Here is a 14,291-nt window from a genome sequence, read left to right as displayed (position 1 = left end):
CATAGCAGATAGGTGAGAAAAAATATACTAGGGAGATCAATAAGGGAGGAAGACGAAGGACATACCTTGGACAAGGTTGGATGTTAGAAATCAGGGGGGAAACAAAACAAAAATAACAGATGTGGGGGAAATAAGAGGCTCAGACAAGAGGCATAGGCAACCACTACCCCGACAGAAAGAATGGAGCTTGGCATTTTGGGCAGCCACTCTTGTAGAGTCTAGCCCAAGACCAGGACTGGTCTTAATATGTGGCTGGATTTTGAGTTTGCAAGAAGAAGCAATTAGGTTCCCCTGGCTAGTCTTGAAGAAACCTGGATGCAGTTGCCAATACCACCTCTACCTACTTCATAAAATATCTTGTAGGGGTCTCTGGACAGCTGCCTATTCTAGCTGTGCAGGAGACACACCCAGCAGTGCTTAAATCTCCCCAGTATTTATCTCTGGACTTGTGCTCCTGATGACATGTTGTGAGGTGGAAGGAGGCAGGGACGCCCTCTCACAGCATGGATTCTTTCCCATGATGCACTAGGCTGAGACAAGTGAGAAATCATGCCTTGACAGGTTTCTTTCTCAAAATATCCTATGATGACTCTGCGCTGCACACATCCTCCTCTTCAGGAATCATGGCAGCTGCTGCTGGTATCTGCCATGATGTTTGGGTAGAAACAGAATGAGAGCTCAGAAGGAAGTGACTCAGCCTGGGGGGCTCCTCTCTGAGTCAGCACCAGGAGCTGGAGACACCTATCACTCTGGGAGACTCTCTAGGCCTCAGGCCCAGAGTCTAAACCACCCAGGAAGCTCTGGTACTGTAATTTCAGGTCTAAATATAAACACTTCAGATCATCCACCAACTCCTTGAAAGATTTGAAAACAGGTGAGATGATGTGGATCAGCATGTTGGTCCCTTGCAGCGGCTCCCAGCCTGGTGAGACATGGCTTTGTCCTGGACACCATCCAAAAAAAGAACTTTTCTACCAAAAAACCCTTATCTACAAGGTGGGCCCTGTGAAGTGAGGGTGAAGGGCAGCTGGATAGTCATGTTGAGAATTCTTTTGCACAAACATTGTAGGACAGACAGGGATGCCAAGCAGTGGAGAGGACAGCTGAGAGAAAGCCAGGCATCTGAGCTCCGCTGCTCACCTGTGAAAGGCCCTGAACCACCTACTCTGCCTCTCTGAGTTGACCTCAGTGCTTTATTATTCAGGATCTAGAAGACTATTTTTCTTTTCCTTACTGTATTTCAGATGCAGATCACTTTTCTTTGCAACACAACTGGAGTAAGAGATGAAGGTTGTGCTGGTTTGAAATGATGTATGTCCCCTAGAAAAACCATGTTTTAATCCTAATCCCATTTTGTAAAAGCAGACATTTCTTCTAATCCCTATTCTGTACTGTATGCTTGAAACTGTAATTAGATCATCTCTCTGTAGATGTGATTTAATCAAGAATGGTTATTAAACTGGATTAGGTGATGACATGTCTCCACCCATTTGAGTGGGTCTTGATTAGTTTCTGAAGTCCTATAAAAGATGAAACATTTTGGAGAATGAGAGATTCAGAAAGAGCAGAGCAGAACGACATGACCACAAGAAGCAGAGAGAACCAGCCAGCGACCTTTGGAGATGAAGAAGGAAAATGCCTTCAAGGGAGCTTCATGAAACAGGAAGCCAGGAGAGAAAGCTAGCAGATGACGCCGTGCTAGCCATGTGCCCTTCCAGCTGAGGGAGAAAGCGTGACTGTGTTCACCATGTGCCTTCTCGGATGAGAGAAAGACCCTGAACTTCATCAACCTTCTTGAACCAAGGTATCTTTCCCTGGATGCCTTTGATTGGTCATTTCTATAGACTTGTTTTAATTGGGACATTTTCTTAGCCTTAGAACTATATAAACTAGCAACTCATTAAGTTTCCCTTTTTAAAAACCATTCTGTTTGTAGTATATTGCATTCTGGCAGCTAGCAAACTAGAAGAAGGGCTTCACAGTAAGGTTAGATAAGCTAAGAAGTTAAACATGCTATGCAAGCTTAAGAATGATCCAGGTGGCAGGTGTGCAGGGGTCTCCTAGAGGAGGTAGTGGGTGTCATTAAGGACTTGGGAGTAGGGCAGAAGTTATTACTCTCTGGGAGGTGCCTCTACAGACATTGGGGCTCCAGCTCCCAAGCTGATTTCAGCATTGGCATTTCAGGACTTGGGAAGATGGGGGTATCCTGGAGCAGTCTGAGGCTATCGGAGGAGAGAGGCCCTAGAAGTCTGGAAGGGTATCTGACACCGAGCACCACCAGGTAAGGGAGCCCAGTCAGGTTGCAAAGACCCACCTGATGTCAAGGTTTCTTTTGCCCTCTCCAGGGGCAAGGCTAGTAACAAAAATGAGTAAAGCTGGCCAGGTTTAAGAAAAATTTATAAAAATACTCTCTTTGGAAATTAAGCAGAAACACTGTTTACTTCCTTAAAGAAATACGTTCTTGTCCCTTTTTTTTAATATTAGGTCTCTAACCTATTTTTACTTTCCCACTTTTGGTAGAGATTATGGTATAGAGATATATTTCTCTCCAATAAGAAAAATAAGAATGTACCTGCATTTTTTTAAAAAGGCATATCACTCTGGCCTTTAGCAAAGAGTACTCAAGAGCAGTGAGGAACATAAAAAATTGTCCAAGTACATCCCTGGTCTGTTCAAAGGGGACTGACTGCTGCTACTTGACACCCCTAAACTGCTATCATGTTGAATATCAGCTCAGTGCCATCAGACCTTCAGATTTTTTGAGGGAAGGAAAAATCTGGATTTTGCTTAATGAAATCTCCAAACATTTAATTGTTAGTTCTTTTTTCCAATATCATGAAATCCAAACAAAAAATAACACTGGGCTGAAAGTTTGTGATTTCTGTTACTGAAGGAGACAATGGTGGCAGTTTTGAAAAACTGGAAAATGGCTAAAATGGGGACTGACACTGAATACTGATTTATCCTAAAATAATGGATTATATAAAAACATCTAGATCCTATAGCATCCATCACTTAATGTATTCAAAAAGCATAGCTTTCTGCAGGCACCCTTCAAACACTCCACTTCACTGGGCAGTATCGACAGGTGCCTGCAGACATCAACTGCCTCGCATCCACAAGAATTTCTCAAGTGTACACAAGGCCTGGATGGGAGAGTGTAAAACATTTTGACATTAGGCTGAGCTTCTTTATTTTTCCAATATAGTATGCATATTATTCCCCCTAGGAATCAATGCTCATGAATTCATTAAGTCCAGGAGGCTGTGATATTTTCCGGAATACAAAAAAAAACAATTGGCTCCAACCAGAACATAAATTGCAACATAGGAAAACTTTTGTAATTTGATTTTCCAGTGAATATAAAGAGGATGTGTGTGACTTTAGCTTCAATGAACTAATAATCGGATGCAAATGAGATAGGAACATATTCATACTCAGGAGGTGGGTAGGTGGGAGACAACTTGCTGGCTGGAAGAAAAGACACCCCAGTCCATTCCGTATCTATGGCAAATCCAATAAAAGGAAAGTGAACTAAGTGCCTTGGCTATTAATTACTGATTTAATATTAAAATGCAGATTTCCCACAGCTGAGCTCCAGCTTGGTTAATTTAATAGTAAGAGACTGTGTGTGTGTGCGTGTGTGTACACATGCACACTGTGATTTGTGGAGCCATCCAGCCACCTTTGCAGGCAGCTGAGCAAACTATCCTCTGCTGGCTCAGCCTGTGTCCACATGGGTAACCTAGCTTGCTCATTTATATTGAAGACTCATTAGATCAGTCAAACAATTCTGATTTTTTTTTTCTCTAAGCAATTGAACTGAGAAAAGAAATTAAATTTGTAGTCTGGCTCAGTATAGGATTAGTTATCCCTTCTCTTAAGGACTGTCTCTTTGAATTTGCCCCCAGGAGGGCACAATACTGAGAGGTCCTTTGAGATTAAGGTAGACATGTTGAGTAGTCATATCAAGTGTCATGTTTTGAGTTATGTTGGGGACCTGATTATAAAAGTCCTGTCTCCCCTCACCCCCCCTCTCTCCCGGATGTCTCTGCAATTTGGGTACCAGGCTCCTGGTGCAGGTGGGGACACATTTTGCCCTTCTGAGGAAATATCCATGAAATCAAAGTAATAGAGACTTGGCAGAGATCTTGAGGGACATACTCTCATTTTATGCTGCAAAGCTAAGTTTTGGAGAGGGAGCTTGTCCCAAATTATCCACTCAACCCCAAGGTTTCTAAATTCAAGTCAACTCTGCTTTCCATTTTGTCCTTGAAATATTCTGTCTCTCTTTGGCTTTCTCAGGAAAAGTCCGCTCTAGGTTTACATGTTTGGTGATTTTTGGTTTCTCTTGATTTTTGGAGTACTAAAGCATCCAACCTCTACTTCCAACAAGTAATCCATGTGTCCTGTTTTTGCAGCAGCTGGAGTCAGCATGGAGAGTCACCTGGGAAAGGTACCCAGTGAGGTGACCTGATAAGCTCCCTCAGAGTCTTTTAGATTGGCTGTCTGTTGCTGGAGAAAGGGAAAAACTCCATCCAATAAGTCCTTCTGTACCTCTCACAGCTCCACCCACCCAGACCCTGATCACTTTCAGCTGCCCTTCTTTCTGGAAAAGTTAGGTGTTTCCTCTGTGCAGAGAACCCCAGCCTCACTTAGTTAGTATCTCAGCTATCTGGCAGGGGACTCCATATAATGTAATGAATAAATGCAGGTGCTGGTGTCAGGCATATAGGAGTTCTGGCAGCATTACTTATCCTAGCTGGGTGACCTTAGGCAAATTACTTGATATCACCAAGTCTCTGCTTCCTGATACACAAAATGGAAATGATAATATTCTTGGTTGCTGTGTGGATTAAATGTATGTCAGGGATTTAGGAAAGTACATGGTACATAGTAAGTGTTCTGTAAATATTCATCACTAATACTATTGCTATATTGTTCGTTTGAGAGGCATCTTGAATTTTAAGATGGCTGTGAGAGGGCAATGGTTAATGGAACAGAATGCTTACCCTAATTGTGAAAGCTTGGATATCAGTCACCATCTGGAAGTATTTATTTTTTAGGACAAACCTATCTGAGCACCCCCACCCCAACAGCCTCCCTCTCTGGATCCTGGCCAACTCCCCTGTGCATAAGGCATAAGGCCAGGCCAACAACCAGGCATCAGATATCAGGCAAATGGGCCAGATTTGACCATGTTTTGGAACCTCGGATGAAAGACGGGTCCCAAAGAGAGACGCCACAGCGACAGAAAGCTAGGCTGGGAGTTCTGGGAAGTTGGAAGCAGCCAAGGTCTTTGTGCTTCCTGAGTTTTCACCCCACCCCCACCCACAATTTTTCCAGCCCTAAGCAGTTCTATTTTTCAGCTTTGGCTTTTGCCTGACATTTGAAGGATGAGCTATTAACGATACTAAATTAATAACGGTTATAGAGTATATTTGAGAAGATCATAAAAAAATCAGTAATGTCATCATGTCAAGCAAAGTTTCTGATGGTTTTTTTAAATTATGCATGTCTTTTATTTTTTTCCCCTTCCAACATTGATTGGGAGCTTTCAGAGGGACATTCATCTACCTGACCACATCAGAATCCTTAATTATTCACGTCCAACAGTATATCTAATTCTGCAGAAACTCCCTCTGGATTTTCCATTGTTCAAATGGAATGCAGCAGCTCAACTCTGCTCCTCTCTGCTCAGCCCAGCCCTGCACACACCTCAAAAAGGTACAGCTGTCCACTCCATCAACTCTACTTTGGCATATGCAGACATCCAGGCTTATAATTCAGGGAAGTAGAATTTCCCCCAGCTGGCTAGTGAGTACAGATTCATGGATAATAATTGTAGAGGAGATTCCTCCTCAGAGAAGGCAAAGAAGGAGCTGAAAAAAGTGTAGCAAACTTAGGGGATATGAGACCCCAACTTCAGGACCCTGGAGCTGGGGCCACCTTGAATAAGTCATTCCATTCAATCTCCTCTTCATCCTTTGTAAAATGGACACTGCAACTGACTTACTGAGCTAAACAGAGGATGACCAATTAAAGTCATGGAAGGCCCTTTCCAGATAAGCAGAGCCAGGGAAGTGCTAAGTGACAAAGAAAATACTAATTCTGGTATTAACTGCATATGTATATGAATCTGAGTCACTCAGTTGCTGGCAAGCCCAGGATTTTGCAAGAGAAGTGAGTAGTGAATCTTCCAAAGATCTTAGAGGGGCTGATAAGATTGCCATGTTTCATTGCCTAGGTTATTTTTTAGTGGAAATGAGTGGCAATGTTGTTGCTTTAAATAAAGTCTTCATGGAGGCAGCTTTCAAGTGGCTATGGAAGGAGGTTAGAATAGAAGAGTGCAAATCGGCCATGTGAGTTACCTAAGCACCTCCTTCCTCTGTCTGCCCAAATATCATAGACAGGAAAAAGCAAGATCTCAAAATTATCTCCATTCTGTGTCTCTTTGTCCCTCACCTCTTTCCTCTCTGTTTTACTTACTCTCTCTCTTCCCTTAGGCTTCTCCCACCTCATCTCATCTCCTTTCCTCCTTTCTCTCTTCCTTCAACCCACATACAATCTGTTAGATCTCGTTCAACAGCCACCTGGTGACATTTTTGACCTTGTAATTGGGCAGTGGAAATCACTCCTGCCTAGGAGCTTAGAGTGAAGTTGAGATGGACACAGGGCTCCTACATGTGTATAGGGGTTGAAGGCTATTGAGTGCCCATTTCAAGAATCTTGAGTCATCAGGGCACCCGCCTAGAAGTACTTTTGCCTGAAAAACCAAAGGGTCTCTGCTTAGTTTCCTGATTGCTAAGACAAATATCACACAGTGGGTTTGCTTAAACAAGAACTTATTGGCTCACGATTTTGAGGCTAGAAGAGATCCAAAATTGACGTGCCAACGAGGCAGTGCTTTCTCCCCAACAACTGTACTGGCTGCTGGAGATATTTGGTCTTTGGCTTTTCTGTCATATGGCAATGCACATGGTGATGTCTTCTTTCTCTTCCATGTTCCATTGATATCCAGCATCTTTCCGCGGCTTTCTCTCTCTCTGTCTGAATTTCATTCTGCTTACAAGGAAACCTAGTAATTAGAAGTAAAACTCAACCTGATTTAGTTGGGCCATGCCATAATGGCATTAATATCTTCAAGAGATCCTTTTTGCAATAGGTCCACACCCACCAGAATGTGACCCAGGATCAGGAACATGTCCAAACTGGGGTGCAAAATTCAATCCATTATGGTCTTCCAGAAGAAACGGTAAGGAGGTTTTGAGAATTGACAGTTAACTTTATTTTTTTTTGAATTTAGACTCTACCACAAGAGGAAAAGACAGGCCATTCCTTGAGCTCTTTAAACATACTCTTGGTAGTCAGGGAACTGACCATAAAAAAGAGAACAGTAGCAACTCCTAGAACAGCAGCAACTCCTGGAACATGAGTCAAATTACTGGAGGAGGGAGGGCCTCAGATTTTTGGGGGAGCAATACCTTGTAGAACTACTCAAGTATTCTTTTTCTAGCCTAGGGTCAACTCATTCATAGTTCCTAAATTAAATGCTCAGCATATTTTTTTGAATAAATGAATAAGTGCATACTTGAAAGACTGACTATAAGAAAAGGGTTAAAACATAGACTCCATGAGAACTTTCAAAATTTAAAAATGTCTCCAAGTGATCTTATGTGCAAGCAAGTTTGGGAACCATAGGTTTAGGAGACAGAGAAATAAGATGGATTGGAATTAGAGTTTATTTTGGAGAGTAAAGGTAGAAGGAATTTTATCTAGTTACCTGTAAAAAAAACCTACTTTCTCAAGAAAATAGAGCTTTCACACACTGGTTTTGGATCTCCAGTACAGCTCCGTGTGGCCTCCTCTGAAATGTGTCATGTCCTGGCATATCCCTGGGCTTGAGTCACAAGGTCAAGTCCAGGTCCCTTAACTAATGAGCAATGAGACCCTGAACAAGCAAGCAATAACTTTTGCTGTATACCTAGTCTCTTGGGCACAGAGAGGGCTAAGTTTACACACTTACTATCATTTAACGTTCTGAATAACCCTGAGAGTTTGGAACTATTTGTGCTATATTTCAGATAAGGAAACTGAATGGAAGCTCAAAAGACTTAACTGCTTTTCACAAAACATTGCTATTGTGACATCTTAGGCAGACTTCAAATCCAGATCAAATGCTAATGCCTGTTCCCCCTCCAGCCTGGGCTGCCTTCCCCACACCATGCTACAATCCACTGCTCCTCATCTGTGAAATGATGGAATCAGACACCAAAGTGCCATCGCAGCAGGAAATAAAATTCTTGTATTTACCCTCTTCCACATGCACTTTCTCTCCACAGAGTAGGCTCTAGACTCAGATAAGCTATTAAATGTTCAGCAGCTCTCCAAACTGTGGGTTGGAAAACCTGCGCTTCTACCACCATTGAAAGGATCCCAACCTGGCCCCACCTTGCAACAGCTGGTAGGACTGGCTAATTTAGTCTGTCCAATTGAGACCTTCCAGCAGTTTTCCCAGCCAGTGGAACTGGCACTATCAGGGTAGACTTAGAACAGAGAGAGGAACCCTGATTCATGAGTAGCCCTCAGCCCAGAAAGGTCACTTTTGTTCCTTCTCTCCCCAGTGAAGTGATGGAAGAATTGACTCCCATTGTGCAGATCCACAGGTCTTTGTTAACCCCTTTAAAAATGATAGCTATAGGGCTGGCCTCACGGGCTTCTAGTGGGCCAAGTCTACTGAAAAGAACACTGGCCTACAAGTTGGGGAACTTGAACTTGAGTCCCGGCCTTGGCTTTGCCATTAACTTGTAATATATTCTTGAGTAAATGCTTGACCTGTTACATCATCTGTCAACAAAGAAAAAAAATGCTGCAGTAGAAATTCTAGATTATCTGTAGCTACTTTTAGGTCTAAGGTTTTAGGGGACTAAAAGAACATTTCTCTGTCCTGTATAATATATTTTCTGTATGACGCATGGTTTCTAACAATGCTATTCTCTTTCCAAGAGAGCCCTTCCAGGCCCCCAGGGGGAGGAATGCTGACCAAGACAGAGATGGACCTCTAGCCTAAATGCCACTTCTTCTGGATGTGCCTCTCTGAAGCCCAGACCAGTGTTTCAGTGCTCCCTCTTCACCACCTGGCACTCCCCACATAAGGAACAATCTTCTAATTACTATGCTTCAATGTTTGTTTTCTTCACTGGACTGTATGAGCAGAGAAACTCCGAGTGCCTTCTGGCCCCATGTCGCCATCATCCAGCATAAGGCTGGGTTTGCAGGAGTTAGTCAATAAACCAAAGTGAAAAGGAAGAATAAGCCAGAATGATGTTTGAGTTGCAGGCACCGTGGCAAGTGGGAAGAGAAGCCATATGGTGGTGTGGAACTTTCCTGAATGACTGAGATGACACTCTAGAAAACAAATCTGAGTCAGTTTGTTCGTTATTTGTGTATAATTCTTCCACCCAATCCTGATAGCCCTGTGTCCCAGGCAGGCCTGCAGTGCCTTAAGGGTGAAGGAAAGCAGCCCCTTAATCTGGGAGAGCCAGTCCAATGCTTTTTCAGGCAGTGGCTGACTTTGGAAGGCATTGGGGTTCAGGTCTAGGGTTAGGATGAGGTAAACAAGGTCACAGGACACAGAATTTAAGGGGACACTCACTTCTCAGGTGCTGAGTCTGTGCTTGCCCACTCCTGAGAGTGAGGGCCTCCTTAAATATTGCACCATAGGAAGCTTGTGGCCTCACCCTAGTCCAGGCCCTGTTATGGTAGGATGAAGAGCACACTGGACTTGAAGACAGGTGAGTATGTAGAAGTCCAAGTTTTGCCCCTTGGCAGTCAAGTGACCTGACGCTGGTCACTTAATCTCTCTGGGCCTAATTTGCTTCATCTTTAAAATGAAGACTCTGTCCCAAAGGATTGTTAAGATAAATAAATGAGTAGTTGTTAAATGAGATAGTATAAATGAGTGGGCCTAGAAGAGTCTTTGGCACCCATTTATCTGTCAATAAATGTTATTTAAAACTGTTTCTATTACATTGTATACACAGTGTCCTGCTTCCTCCAGCCATACGAGAGGAGCAGCTGCTGAATTTGGTGGCCAGGTGAGGGTGGAGGGTGGGACAATCACTGTTCACAGTCTGTCATGTTAGCAGCTCTCATTGGCTAGCCAAGATTCCTGCTAGTAGCCAGTGCTCCCTGCCAGATGACCTGCCACTCTGTCCCTCTCCCCTGCCAATCTGTACTACCATCAGTCTACTTACCAAGAACCTGCCTGACCCAGCCCATTCTTCCCTACCTCTGGGTCTTCAGTGGCACAGGGCTCCATCCCTCCCCCAGTTAGTGAGGGCACAGACCCCTCCAGTAGAGGTAGCACACCTGTAAGGTGGCAGTTCTGGTTCCACACTGAGCCCAATCTTCTCTCTCCTGGCCAGGGAAGGGCTCATCTGTCAGCACTGAATGGGGCATGACTGACTTCATCTGGTCACCAAAGTCCAACCGTCAGCCTAGGCTGGCACTAGATGAAGAAGACCTTTGGCCTAGTGAGAGAGGACTTTACCGTCTCCATCACCTCTTACCCTCAGCCAGATGTTTAGGTTCTCCACTGTGCGCACCCATTTCCCCCACTTATCACTATCTTTTATAGAGTTGATGATTTTCTAAGACAATCCCAATGAAAAATACTCTATCCCTCTATAGTATAGCCTGGCTAGCTCCTCACTAACCCGGCTTTCTCTTCTCCCTGGTACACAGTGGACCACATTTCCCAGTAGCCCTTGCAGTCAGGTATAACCATGTAATGAATGTCTAGCCAATGAGGTATGGGAGGAAGATGTGTGCGTGGCTTCCATGCCTGGCCAAAATTTTTCACTTGGAATTCTCCAAACTTAATCCTTATCTTCCATCTGAATGTTGATATCCACAGGTAGATTGGAAGCCAAATAGAGAAGATGGTAGTGTCCCCACACCTAATTGGACTTCATGTGAATGAGGAAAAAAAAACCTCTGATTTGTGAAGACAATGAAAAGCTCGCGCGTGTGCTTGTGACCATTTGCTGCAGCAGTGCAGTGTGACTGGTGTGGGCCATAGGCATTTCTGCCTTAGAAGGCCCCTTCCTCCATATAATAATATTAAAATTTATTTTACAACTATGTTGGTATAGAAACAAATATAGTCCAGACATTTTGGGGGTCTTATAAAAGTATAGTAGGCCATAAATACCCAAAGATTAACTTGGCCTGGGCCATTAGCCCAAGTTAACTACTACTACTTTCAACCCATGAATCAACGCCATTATTCAGGCTACATCTTCTTATTTTAAGTTTCTAGAAGATGATCACTGCTCCCATATAAAAGTGCCCATTCCTCTCTTGCTCTTTAGTTCATGCTGCCCTTTGAGCCTGGAATGGTCCCTGATTCTTCTCTGCATGAAGACGCTGGCAGTGCTATCCTCCCAATCCTACTCAAGACATCACCTGCTAATTGGTATCCTCAGCCTTCTGTGTCTCTGCCAGAGAACTTTTCCCAAGCAAATCAGACAACTTAAATGAAATAGGCAAATTCTTAGAAACACATGAACAGCCTACACTGAAGACCTCAACAGACCAAACACAGTTAAAGGGATTGAATCAATTATCAAAACCTTCACAAAGAAAAGCCCAGGACCAGATGGCTTCAAGGTGAATTCTCCCAATCATTCTAAGAAAAATTAATATCAATTCTACTCAAACTCTTCCAAAAGAAACATTGAACAGGAAACATTACCTAACTCATTCTATGAGGCCAAGCTCTCCCTAATTTCAAACCCAGATAAGATACCACCAAAAAAGAAAATTACAGACCAATTTCCTTAATGAATAATAGAAGTAAAAACCTTTGACAAAATATGTGCAAGTAGTTTCAAACCAGCACATTAAAGGAATTATGCACCATGATCAAGTGGGTTTTATCCCAGGTATGCAAGGATGGTTCAACACAAGAAAATAAATTAATGTAATATACCACATTAATAAATAGAAAAGAAAAACCACATGACCATCTTGATTGATGTAGAAAAGGCATTTGACAAAATCCAGCATTCTTTCTTGATTAAAAACACATCAGTAATAAGAACAAAAAGAAACTTCCTTGTGCTGGTTTGAAACTATTGTGTACCCAAGGAAAACCATGTTCTTTAACCCTGATTCAGTATTGTTGGATGAGATCTTTAGATGTGACCCATCCAACTGTGGGCAGGACCTTTTAATTAGGTGGTTTCCATGGAAATGTGTCTCCACCCATACAAGGTGGGGTTGCTTACTGGAACCCATTAAGAGAGAACCGTTTTGGAAAAAGCTTCAGAGTACACATAGCCAGAGACCTATGGAGATGCAGAAACATAACGCCCCTGGGGAAGCTTTACGAAATGAGGAGAGAATGCTAGCAGATGTCACCATGTGCCTTTCCAGCTGAGAGAAGTGTCGAGAACCCAAAGACCTCAGCAGATGTCAGCCACATGCCTTCCCTGATGACAGAGGTGTTTCAGATGGCATCAGTCTTTCTTAAATGAAGGTAACCTCTTGCTGGTGCCTTAATTTGGACATTTTCAAGGCCTTAGAACTCTAAACTTGAGACTTAATAAATTCCCTCTTTTAAAAGTTGTTCCATTTCTAGTATATCGCATTCTGGAAGCTTTAACAAACTAAAGCATTCCTCAACATGATATAAAGCATATGTGAAAAACCCACAGACAACATCATGCTCAATGGTAAAACACTGAGCACTTTCCCTATAAGAACTGCCACTGTCACTGTCACTGTCAGTGTTATTCAACATTGTGCTAAAAGTTCTAGCCAGAGCAGTTAGGTAAGGGAAAAAAAGGCATCCAAATTGGAAAGGATGATGTAAAACCTTCACTATTTGCAGGTAACATGATCTATATATAGAAAGTCCCCAAAAATTCTGTAACAAAGCTACCAGAGCTAGTGAACAAGTTCAGCAAAGTGGCAGGATACAATAACAATACATAAAAATTGGCAGTGTTTCATACACTAATAATGAGCAATATAGGGAGGAAATCAAGGGAAAAATTCCTTTACAATAGCAACTAAAAAATCAAATAACTAACAATTAATTGAACAAAGCATACAAAGGACTTATAAGCAGAAAACTACAAAAATTGTTTTAAAAATATCATAAAGACCTAAACAAATGGAAGGGAATTATGTTCATGGATAGGAAGACTAAATGCCATTAAGCTGTTGTCAATAATACCCAAATTGATTTACAAATTCAATATAATACCAATAAAAATTCCAAAAACCTACTTTACAAAAATGAAAAAGCCAATTATGAAATTTATTTGGAAGGTTAAGGAACTCTGAATAGCTAAAAACATCTTGATAAAGAACAGTGTTGGAAGACTTAGATTTACTTTAAATGATATTATAAAACTACAGTGGTTAAAACAGCATGGTGTTGGCATAAGGATAATTATACTGATCACTGGAATAAAATTGAGAGTTCAGAAATAGACTCTCACAACTATGGCCAATTGATAATTTTTTTTGATTTTTAACTTTTTAAATTGTATTCTATAACATATATACAAAGCAAAGAAATGAAAAAACAATAGTTTTAAAAAATACTCTTCAAAAAGTTGTTACAGGACAGATCCCAGAGTTTGTCATGGGCCACCATACGATCCTCTCTTATTTTTCCTTCTGGATGCTCCAGAATATAGAAGGCTAGAGGGCTTAAATATTTTTTTTTATCATCACAATTGACTTTTTTCCTTCTTTTTTTGTGAAAAATAACATATATACAAAAAAGCTATAAATTTCAAAGATGGCCAATTGATATTTGACAAGGATGCCATGTTCACTCAATTGGGAAAGAATAGTCTTTTCAACAAATGGTGTTGGAGAAATGGATAGCCATACACAAAAGAATAAAAGTGGACCCCTATGTCACACCCTATATAAAAATTAACTCAAAATCTTTCAAAGACATAAACATAAGAACTAAAAAACTCTTAGAAAAAAATGTAAGAAAGCATCTTTAAGACATTGTGGTAGGACGTGTTTTCTTAGATTTTTACATCCAAAATACAAAAAATGAAAGAAAAAATGGACAAATGGAACCTGCTCAAAATTAAAAACTTTTGTACATCAGGACTTTGTCAAGAAAGTGAAAACAAAACCTACTCAATGGGAGAAAATATTTGGAAACCACATATCTGATAAAGGTTTAATATCCATGATAGATAAAGAAATACTACATCTCAATAATTAAGACAAAAACCCAGTTTAAAAAATGG

At 41.6% G+C, this 14,291-nt stretch overlaps 1 long non-coding RNA gene across 1 annotated transcript in view; it reads left to right on the top strand.

Moving 5' to 3' along the window:
- Nucleotides 1-9,420, top strand: part of LOC143675984 (uncharacterized) — a 36,711-nt gene extending 27,291 nt beyond the window's left edge. The window contains exons 3-6 of the long non-coding RNA XR_013171737.1: nt 2,185-2,281; nt 5,634-5,727; nt 7,166-7,255; nt 9,007-9,420. This is a non-coding gene — a long non-coding RNA (uncharacterized LOC143675984). The remainder of the gene's footprint in view (nt 1-2,184; nt 2,282-5,633; nt 5,728-7,165; nt 7,256-9,006) is intronic.
- Nucleotides 9,421-14,291: the final 4,871 nt, after the last annotated feature.

Source organism: Tamandua tetradactyla, chromosome 3, assembly GCF_023851605.1.
Source record: "Tamandua tetradactyla isolate mTamTet1 chromosome 3, mTamTet1.pri, whole genome shotgun sequence".
Classification (NCBI taxonomy): domain Eukaryota; kingdom Metazoa; phylum Chordata; class Mammalia; order Pilosa; family Myrmecophagidae; genus Tamandua; species Tamandua tetradactyla.
This window is presented reverse-complemented; position numbering and strand designations above follow the sequence as displayed.